The sequence below is a fragment of the Python bivittatus genome, unplaced genomic scaffold, assembly GCF_059951505.1.
Source record: "Python bivittatus isolate LINGU-HERP-01145 unplaced genomic scaffold, Pbiv_v1 ctg000680_np1212, whole genome shotgun sequence".
In the NCBI taxonomy this organism is placed as follows: domain Eukaryota; kingdom Metazoa; phylum Chordata; class Lepidosauria; order Squamata; family Pythonidae; genus Python; species Python bivittatus.
In genome coordinates this window covers 5,697,446-5,709,154 of record NW_028277095.1, presented here as the reverse complement: position 1 = coordinate 5,709,154, position 11,709 = coordinate 5,697,446, and positions in this window count along the sequence as shown.

The window sequence follows — 11,709 nt, the reverse complement described above, 5'->3', positions numbered from 1 at the left end:
GCACGCCGGACAGGGGACTCACTGGGGGCTCCAGTCGGGGCGCCCCGTAAGTTGATGACCGCGTGGGGACAACAGTCCCGGCGCTGACACGAACGTCTTCGGGAGGTGGAGCTTCCATTTCTTTTTCCCCGCCAAAAACTGGCTCCATCAACCTGAGGCGAAAACATCTGACGTTGAGAGGAAGGAGGCCCCGCGCGATCCCTCCCCCTCGGGACCTTTTCGCGTAAGGAAGCCACCCCGAGTCCACCGGGAAGGGGAGGGGGGGGTCTTCGGACGAGACCCGCCTAAAAATTGAAGAGGTCGCGCGTGCCCCCGATGCCCTCCGGCGCTGTTGGACTTCAACTCCCATCATCCCCAGCGCCTCCCTGAACCCGCTGCCTTGGAAGCGCCGGGCAGATCCGGGGTTCCGTGTCCTCTTTCCCTGGAAGGGGAGAAAGCGGCAAGGCGCAACACCGGCGGGATCCGGGACCACGTACGACCTGCAGAGGCGGGGGCGGCTTCCCTGGTTGTAAGGGATGGGCCGACTTTTTTTTTTTTTAATCCCGCCTTTATATTCGGTCAAGTAATCCTCCTGCTTCCTCTTTCCCCCACAACAACAACCCTGTGAGGTGGGTTGTGCTGAGAGAGGGACTGGCCAAAGGTCACCCAGATGGATGGTTTCATGCCTGAGGGAGGCCTAGAATCACAGCCTTCTGGCTTCTAGGCCAGCACCTTAACCACATACTAGACTGACTGACAGGTGTTAATGTGACAGAAGGGAAAAGGGTTTACATACGTGGGGAATAATTATATTAGTTCTGTTTCATCAATGAAATGAGTGGTTTCTGTTCTGCAAGAAGCCGGTTTTGGAGCATTGGAGCCAAATTGGGCTTTGGACAAAAAAAAAACAAACACCTGTGCACTCTGCTATAAATATGGCAGTCCTACTGATCAAGCACTACCTGAATGCTTGCTCCAAAATATCAAAGATTCGCTACAGGAAAGTGGCAAAATCCCACATATTTTAGCCTATTTGGAGAAAGAGGAGGAGACTATTGTCTTTAAACTGTTTGCAGTAATTGAAAATTAAAGAAAAAGCTCACATTTGGTCTGACTTCACATATCCATGATGTGTTTTGCTTCATTTGGCATATGAATTGAATCAAATGTTCATAAACAATGGTTTATAGGTTAGAATGTGATAGGAACCCAGCTATTCTGGGCTGCCAACCTTAATTAAGATACAAAGATTTTCCTCAATGTGTGAATCCTACATGTCTAATTTTATGTGCCTATTTTAAAGAAACTTCCACACATCTGGAAGTTACAAGGATGTGACTCACTGCACTAAGCCATTGTTTTGTTAGCTATGATTTATTGAATAAACCACAATTTGCTGGATTCACACAAAATGCTAAGCCACAGGTTTTGGCTTAGAGTGTTCCTGAATTCAGTCATTGTAGTATATTCGTCAAAATCTACTTAACTTCAACCATGGCTTAGTGTGATGTGTGAACCTTAATAAAGCAGTCAAGATAGCCAACTTAATGAAGCCACATAAAGCCCTCAGATTACACAAGAAATCTTGGGGGAGACAGGTTAATCTGATTGTCTAAGAAGTTGTGTATATAATTAAACCATATTTAACACTAATTATAAGGTAAAATCTGTCATTGATATCTTAAGCCCTTTAGATTTAGTCCTTGTGGCAGCAAAAAATAAAACTTTGCACCTTTCTGTATGGCAACCTTGTTGGTATATAAAGAGCATATACATTTGTCTTCTGTTCTTTTGGTGCTAACCTTTAAATCATTTCCAATTGGCTTATATCCTCTATAAATGCAGCACCCCAAATTGGATAGAGTACTTCAGACTAGTAAAATGATTACTACTTATGTAGAGACTATGGTTCCAGCAATACAGCCACATCTGCATTTTTAAAAATTACCTTACACTGAAGACTTGTGGTCAACCACAGTCTTGTCTTTTATATTTTTGACAAGCCAAGGATTCCTTCATCCTAAACATGCACTTCATAAGTTTATTCACTAAATTTAAATGCAAAACTATATTTTTCTTGGCTGAATTCAGTTTTCATAGTATCATCTAGCTTATTCTATCAAGGTAATTCTGAATTTTATTCCTTGTGCATTTACAGATTTGTTGAACAATTTCCATCAGATGCAATAAATGTCCCTGGCCATGAGGGGGCATACCATACCATTGCATATGTATCTAAAGTGACTAATATTGTATCAGTTATGTCAAATAGAGATTTGTAAGCCACTTAGAAGATGTTCATTTCAATAAAAAAAAATGAAAATGAATTAATGAAATAGATATCTGAGAAGCTCTAGTTGCAAATGGCTGGCAGACAGGACTAGCTTATTTTGAATGGAATGTTTTCATAAAATAAAGAAAAAAATTTGTAAGTAAAGAGCTGAAATGTGTTCTATCTGTGTTATTTGGAAGAATCAAGGGAGAGGTGCCATTTACATTTTTCACCACCTGGTTGGTTCAGATATTTTATCAGTGCTGGTGATTAGGAAGGAAACATTTCCATTGTTCGTTCCATCAGTATCACCATCAGCTTCCCATTGATCTTGCCAGCTTTACAAGACAGAACATCAGCTTATCCAGCTTTAGTGACAAGTGTGTGCTTTGGGGAGGAAAAGGCACAGATTCACACGCATGGCATCTCTATTTAAATGGATTAGAAGGCCGACCTTGGAATATACAAGTTCTGGACTATATGGACAGACGTGTCTCACATACTGCGCTGCCATGTTTTACTGAAAACACAACATCTTTGGTGCATTCACAGTCTCAAAAACAAAGAGGCCAAGAGCAATTTCTGCATTCTGTACTCTTAAATGCTGATCAAATGCTAATGGGACTCTAATATGCAGGACAAATGGAAATGTCCTTTACAACTAGTATTAAGACCATAATGGTTGCAGCAAAGACTTTTCTTATTAGTTGGTTTGCTTTATTTATGGAGTTTTATGAGGAGGGTTTCTCTTCCACTGTAACATTTTTTTTAATTTCTTATATTTTATCCAACCACAAAAATATTGGTTGATGAAAATGGGAAAATTCACAATGCCTTTTGATTGGTAGCACTCAAAGCCTACATCCAAAAGCATATATTGTACCTAACGGGAAGCATATGACATTACATGAGTAGTAGCCATTAATAGCCTTTTTCCCCATTAATTTGTTCATCTCTTTTCAAAGATGGAGCCTGCCATACCAGCTATCCTTGGTCAAACTTAGCTCTTTTGAGGGCAACAGAAAAAACTACCAGGATAGTGATGGATTGTCCTGACTTAGTTCTCTGAATCTGATGGCTGGCTAATGTATCGCACTATGCAAAACAGCAGGATATGTCGCACAGTCATAGCCTGAGGATGGATGGGGCTGGAGATAAAATTGCAGTTGCTAAGCTATTCTGGTAATGTTGTAAACAACAGTAAGGGCAGACTCCAAATTATGCAGTAGCAGATTTCATAATTTAATTGTGCCCTGTGCGAAGAGATACATCTTGATGGTTGTATTCATACACACTAATTTCTGATTTATAAAAACATGCCCATTGTATTCATTAGTGTGTCATACAATGTGATATGACAATGGCTGGAGTCCTGTAACGTGCAGAACCATAAATTAACCTATTTTAGCCAAGTCCAACATATTGTGTAAAGATAACCATGTGTTTTTTCAATTTCCCACCACTCAGCTTCACTGGATTTCTCTAGATTGTAGTATAATGAGAGGAAAAATTATTCCCCTCCACTTTATCCAGACCATGTTACCCTTTATAAACTTATCATCTGGTCTTTTTTGCCTCTCCTTTAACACTAAAATTCCCCAAATACGTATTCTTTCCTGTCAGGGAAGTTGCTCCAGCCTCTTGATCATTTCAGTCTGTATTTTCTGCACCTTTCTCACTTCTGTACCTTATTTTTAAGGTGCAGTATTCAGTACCGTATATTGTCACTGCATGTTCCACAGTTGTGATATCTGTGTGTGTGTGCGCGCGCCGTGTTGGGTGCTAGGTATGTTCTGTTTTTGTTAGTTTTTATGCTTTTCATGTATTTATTTTATTTTATTACTGTTGTGAGCTGCTCAGGGTTATCTTACATAAGATGGGTGGCTGTACAAATCATTTAAATAAATAAAATGGGTGTCTGTACAAAGATGGGTGGCTATACAATTTTTAAAAAATAAATAAATGTATGCATGTATGTATGTATGTACCAAAAATTTGTATACAGAGGTCTTCCCCAACCTAGTGCCCTCTCTTAACTAGAATTCTTACCGTCACCACTACCAAAACAAAACATGAACATCCCTGCTGAGTCAGCCCAAGGACCATCTTAGTCCAATGGTCTTGTTTCTCATAGTGGCCAACCAGATCCGTCTGGGGTACAGGAGATGGAGGCTTATACCCCTCGCACCGTTGTTCCCCTCCAGCTGGTATTCAGAGGCATGTGCCTCTGACCTGGAGTAAAACTGAATCTTCAAGACAAGAGCTGTTGATAGAATGCCCTCAATGAATTTATCCAGTCCATTTTTTCACATCATCCAGATTAGTAGCCATCACCAAGACTTGTGACAATAAATTCTGCAACTTAATTATGTGCTGTGTGAAGAAGTACAGATAGTCCCCAGGTTACGAACGCCCAAGTTACAGACCCATAGTTAAGAATGGAGCCTATTGTAGCAAAATCTGAGTTAAATTCACAACAATTCAAGTAAAATACACAATGCTTCATTACACAATACTGCTTATATAATATTATACAATAATACTATTCCTGCTTACATACAAATTTGACTTCAGGATAGACCTTGGGAATGGAACTCATTCTTAACCTGGGGACTACCTGTATTTCCTTTTACCTACTTTAAATCTCCCTCCAATCAGCCTCAACCCCTGGTCTTAGTGCTTGAAGAGAAGCAGAAAATCTCCCTGTCCACTTTCTCCACGCCTTGTGTGATTTATACATATCTCCCCTTCCTGATGCCTTTTTGCCCAAGCTGAAGGACCCCAAGCTTTCTAGCCCTTTTTCCTAGGGAAGATGTTTGAGCCCCTTGATCATTTTGATTGCCGTCTTCTATTCTTGTTCCAGCTCTGTGATATCAAATGTGGCAATCAGAACAACCAGATGTGGACATGTTGATACAGCAACAAAACATTAGGAAGGAATTACCAAATATCTTCTGAGTAATAACTTTCAGTACTGTAATGCTAAGAGTCCCCTCATGTAAAGCAGGCAAGGTGGTGGCGGGGGGAGAGACAGATATCAAGATCATTCACTAGAGAGAGCTGCATTCCACATTTTCCATTTAAGACCCAAGTCAGAAAAGTACAGTGTCATTAGCACGATACATAAACTCAGTTGTCTTATTTCTGATTAAGCCACTGGTCCAAACATCCAAGGATTATCATGGATGGTAACAGTTGTCTGGGATTTCAGATACCTATCAGGGCATGTCTTTCAGATCTGTATATCAGGACATGCCTGTTTCAGATAGCTATCAGAACATTTTGCATTACACAAACAGAATCCACCACTGAGTTACAGTTCTTCAGGTAAATGAGGGAGGCATTTGATTATTGCAGTATCCAAAATAATAGAACAGTGCCAAAGCTGTCAAGGTGACGTTCAAAGAGATGCCAGGGGAAAACGGAGATTTTAGTAAGATGCTAAGTCCTACAGCACTGGATACAGCATGGAAGCTATTTGATAATTAACATGCTCGTATGCTGCCAAGGCAGTTCATCCTCAGCCTGGCGAAAGGGATTCTGTAGCTGGATTTTCCCAACACGCTTAGTCAGGAAAAGCTCTAGCAGCTGTATTCCCTCATACAACGCTTGAACCTTAGGTCTCTTGCATGACATGCCAACCGTTGGCTCAGAGATGCCTTAACAGGTGTCTTTAGCGTTCATAAATGGATGACATCAGCCATGACCTACCATGGAGGCTGACTTCATTCATGTTTTCCTGTTTTGCTTCTTAAGTGTTTTCCAAGTTCTTCCAGCACAAGCTATGCCATGCAGTCCGTTTGCATCACCTCACTTCACTGTAGGCAACAGCATTGCTCCTATTGGCCGTTGTACTGTTGTGGGTATGCCCTCTCCCTGCCTTGCCCATGGTCACTACCCTCCATGGCTATTTTGTCTTGGGTTGTTGTGGTGCCTGTGTCCCTTCAGAGTAGCCTTCCCTCTGAGCTGCTTTTACCTGTCAGGCATTATGTGGGCCCTCTCTCTCTCTCTTTGGATATCTATGGATGGAAGACTGGTGAATTTGTAATTAAGTGTATTTTGGGGTAGCAGTATATATGAGTGCAGCCATTATAGCATGCCTAACGTACCATGGTTAAAACATCATGGTTACTATTATATATGACATGGCTAATGACTGCTAAAGGTACCCACTTAGCCTTATGGGTTTCTCCTGTCCTATGCTAAGTGCCAGCAATGAAGTTATTTTATAAACGGTGTACAATATTTGAATGCTCATGAGATTTTTTAATTTAATATCTGCCAAATCAGGAAATATCCACAAATTTTAAAACACTTTCATTTGAGGGCAGAAAGATTCACATTAAATTCCAATTAATGTGAATGCTGGGCTAGAAATTTCAACAATTCATTTACCCTTGCGAGTATTTAGTTCAACTCTGCTCAAACCATATCGAACTGTCGCAAGAAAGCTTCTCCCTGTTGGCAGGCACACATTTTCTTAAAAGGCATAAGCTTTCATGAAGTACAGCTTACTTCAACAGGCGTATAGAGTACCTAAACTGATGAAATCAGTGGGGAAAAGGGGAGGAAGACTCACACAGCTCTCCTCCTACACTATCACTATTTGTGGGAGGGCTCACAGATGCAACATAAAGTTATTCTTATCTACATACTCCCAGGCGCGCTGGAACGGAATAGTTCCCAGAATTCTCCATCTTTGAGTAGCCCTCAATGTGTTGTGTGTCAAGTAAAGTAGGTTGAGCCTCAGTACTGCAACTATAACTGGCTGCAGTTGTTCAAATGACCAGAGATGGAAGCAAAGAGAGTCTTTGATGCCCATTTATTGCCATCTAGTGGCTATCCCACGTTTTGCAGCCTGTATCGAGTAATCCAAGCCTCAACCCATTATAGCTCAGATATAAACTGGTTTACCTTGCTGTTTCCTCTTCCAGGAATCTCTAAGGCCTGTAGCTGTAGAATAAACAAAATATCACCACGGTGCTCCAAGGCTCATCGTATCATTAGCTTGATTGCATACCTCAATGCAGGGCCTAAACAGCTCACTTAGTAAGGCAGGGAATGTGTGGGCCAAGCCAACCCCTCCCAGCCTACTTCCGTCTGTCCCCAAACTGTTTCCTTGCAGCTGGCATGGGCCCATTTGGTGAAACTCGCCTACGTAAGTTGGCCCTTGTTCCTTGTGCGCATCCTGCTGGACCTCACACCAGGGACTCACACAACGGGCTGTGTTTGGTGGATCACAGTGCACCTGCCCTTCTGGGAAAAAAGCCAGCATCTGTGACCATCCCACCCCAACATCAAAGGTCATGGCAAGGATGGGCCCAGTCCTGGCAGGAGCAGCAGCCTTGCTGGATTCGGCAGCAGGCAGGCAAGACATTCACTCAACAGGCATCCTGGCACCTGTTGCCCATTATTCTCTGCTCTGGCATCTGAAGGCTGTAAAATGTCCGGGAGGCAGGAAAGGTATAACAGAAAAGGGAGGGGGGAAATCCCAGATTGTGGTGAAAGCATGTGGGAAGACAGCTGCCCTTTGACTGTGAAACGCCTGACTCAGCTTCTTCTTTTTGTCCAGGATCCAAAATCTCTGCCCAATTGCTCGGATTTTAATTCCTGTTGTGGGCCTCAATCAAGTCCTGGAACTGGATACAAATAGCCTTTCAAAATTCTCCGCCAAATTTGTCAGCATAAAAAAGAAATGCCCCTTTCCCCCCGATTTGCGAGAAAGGGGAAATTCTGGGATACAGTAATTGCCCCACCATGGCAAAACTCAGCAGTGAGGGTGACAGTAGCCCTAGTAATTAGAAAATTCTCTCTCCTCCACTTCCCAAAAAGGAGTTCCCTCCTGAAGTCTCCCCTCCAGTTTGAATGGAAGTGGAAGAAGCCAAAAAGGCTATGATACAATGGAAGACAGGACCTTCACGTCCATCTCTCAGCCACCTTGTGTTAAAAGAGCACAACCTTCACCCATCAGAATTCCACAACATTTTTTCCTCCTTTGAAATACATTCTGTAAGTCAGTCGTGTTTCCTCAAACTGAATGAGACTGAGTAGAGAAAAAGGACTGGTTTAGGCTGCAAGAATGCAACCATCAAATATTTAAACCGATGGGCTCCTTACCCCAATCACCTTGAGGATGTTCAGAGCCCTTTCATTTCTTCCCGAGTGCCATAGCTGCCTCTGGTATGCCTGGGATCATCTGGAGGTTATTGAGCAAACTTTGTCTTAACCCAACATGTAAAGCCAGACAAAAAGAGAACGATAGAAACCTAGGGCAAAGGAAAAGGAGTGAGATGGAGGTTTGCTACACGCCTTTAATCTGCTGAGAAAGATGAAAGATGGACTGCTTTGAACCATATTCCCGAAGCTAGGCCCTCCAAATGCATTAGCTACAACTCCCATCATCCCCTGTCAATAGAGTCAGTTGTAACACATCTGGAAGATTTCAGATTGGTTGAAATACATGGTAGGGGGTAGATTGTAGTATGTGATCCTGACAAAGAAGAGTCAGATGTTCTCAGGCCACCAAGAGGAAGAGATATCTAGGGCTGCGACAGAGCAAAGCAGTGACCAGAAGACTGATTCTGAAGTTGCATTAAGCTGAGACGTAAAACACAAGGGACAGAAGGATCACTGTGGCCTTCCTAAAGGAGGAGTCATGGCACTGGTGGGTGGTCTGGCACCACTAGACTAAAAATCCTGAAGTTCTGGGTATTTACAGGTGGTCAGAAGTTTAATTTATTTATTTAGATTTAGACACTACCCAACTCCAAAATGACTCTGGAGGGCTCTGAGTTACTGTAGGAGTTCAGGGAAGGGGTGGCTTATCATAAGATTCTCAATCTGGTGTCCTCTAGTTGGGATGAGGGCACAACTCCCAAACTCTGAGCAAGCAGTGACCATCCTGGCTGGGAATTTTGGGAGCCATGGCAACACATCCAGAGGACACCAGATTGAGGAAAACTGGCTTAGCACATCCAGGTGCTAAGGCACTCTGTTCTCCATGTTCTTTTAACCTGGAGCTTCCTTGTTTTGATCACCAGCCTTGGTCAGCAAGATGGAAGCCTAAAGACCAAAACTGAGGTCTATAGTGAGGAATGTATAGAGCAGTGTTGTCCAAACTTGGCCACTTTAAGATGAGTGGACTTCAACTCCCAGAATTCCCCAGCCAGCCATGTTAGGGGAAGGTCCAATGGCTCCAAGCTGTCTTTTTGGAGAAGCAGTCATCTCCAGCTGCAAGAGAGGGATCCTCTATACCAGTGCTGTCCAAACTTGGCCACTTTAAGATGAGTGTTGGATTTCTCATGGCTAAGCGGAAGAGAGAACAAAACACAACCATCTTCTTAGATGTTCATCCTTCTGTTGGAAGCACATTTGCTCCAGGATGCTTTTTACAAAGAGGCTGAGAGAAACCTTTGTGTATCACTAGCTGGGAAGAAACTGAAAAGACCAGGAAGCGGGCATAGATTCCACCATAAGTGTCTACAAGAAGACACAATGACATCATGTCCCTCATTATGCCACAGGACAAATAACATGAATGATGCAATTTGTCTCAGTCCTAACAGTCGCAAATTACAAAATGTGTTCCATTTTTACAGTGACTTATAAGGCACATGCACCCTTACCATGGATGTGCCTGGATTCCAAGTGACAGAAAATGGGATTGATGATGATTAAGAAGCAGAAATCAAAAAAGACCTCTGGGGATAATGTTGCTCAGCCCGCCACATTTGATCCTCTTCCTCTTCCATGAGAGCTTTTATTGGATTAGAGTGGAAATAACGCAGTGGTTATGCACAACACACTATATATCTTCTTACTGAATGCCTTCATTTCAAAGGGCTGCGTTCACACATGCTGAATTACAAAAAAAAGAAAAAAAACTCAGGAAGGCTAACTCTTTCTTAAGATGAGCATGCCACGCAAATCTAGCCAGTATCCCCCTACTTAACCTGGGTAAGCCTGTAGCATGCAAACAGCCAAAATATGCCCCTTGCAGAAGGGTCTCTGATATTGCATCAGAGTGGCAGTAGAACTATATTTCAAAACAAATTGTGCTAAGAATAAATGCTCTTTTTGTTCTGTTTTAGGATGATGGCTGTGATGGGACTGGTTCTGTCATTTGAAACAGGGAGGGAAAAACCCACAGAGGAAGGCGCCAATTGGATAGCGCTCATAATTCTTAACTACTTCCTCTGACACACAGATCTCCACAGCAGCTTTACAACTTTTTAAATGTTGGTTATTTATTATAACCCTCTGGGTAGAGAAAAGACAAGCATGAATAGATGTACAATTGGTTATTCCGTCCAAAAGAACCAGGATAGCCAAGAGGACCCACGTTTTGACTTGTGGAGGAGAGCTGTGTTAGTCTCTGCTAGTCCAAAACCAGAAAAACTCTTGTAGCACTTTTTCAGACTAATACCTTTTATAAAAATGAGCTCATGAAAGCTTATGCCTTTTAATCAAGGTGTGAAAAGGTGCTACCAGATTCTTCCTGATTTAATGCATATTGTGAAATGGCGCTAAAGGTGTGGATCAGCTGGACAGCTCTGTGGCTGGATTCACACAGAACATTAACCCGTGTTTTTTATTAGTTTGGTAAATAGAGCACAGATAGATGGGCTTATACATCCTGCTAAACCATAAACCATGTTGGTTGGCAGCATGCAACATCCAAACCTCACTGTAGGAAGGGGTGCAGGGATGTGTGAACCCAGGCTGAAAGCCTGATGCCCTACCAGCCTCCTAAGTAACTTCTAAACCCTTCTCTGGACAACACCCATCAATGACCATCATCCCATTCCAATTTGTGTTCAGTTCTACGTATTCTCAGATCAATGTACGTGAAACCAAATGCTTAAAACACTTTCTCAACAGCCCTTGGAACCATCACCAGATGGCAGTCTTCCTCCATAAACAAGGACCAGAGCTCCAGAGAAGCCAGTGGAATAGGTTTCTAGGACTTATTTCAAACCGATGGGCAGAAATTTCCCCGGATGTCAGCCTAACTCGGTGCCCAGAGTAGATACGAGACGGAGAAACATCTGCTTCTGGGGCACTAAAGTGATTTCACGGGAGTGAGTGGACAAGAGCAAAGTCTGAAATTCAAGGAAGCCACTCGGATTGCAGAAGACAATGAGATGCAGACAGGCAAGATCCTAGCCTAGGGGAAGGTCTGAGTAGCAAATCACTGGCACCCAACACTTCATAGGGAATATTGTGGCCTTTCCTTGGCCAGTTGTGCACTCCCCAGGGTTTATCACCACAATATCACCACCCGTAAGGTAGCTTAGGCTGAAAAAGTGCTACCGATGCTGAATCACCTATTGAAATTATGGCTAAAACCCGATACACGCACATTTTCAGCTGTGGAAGCTCATCAGTAGACTAACCCAGTTAGGATCTCTCAGCCTAAGCTCCGTCTCAGGGAAAAAATGGGAGTGCTACATAGGCCA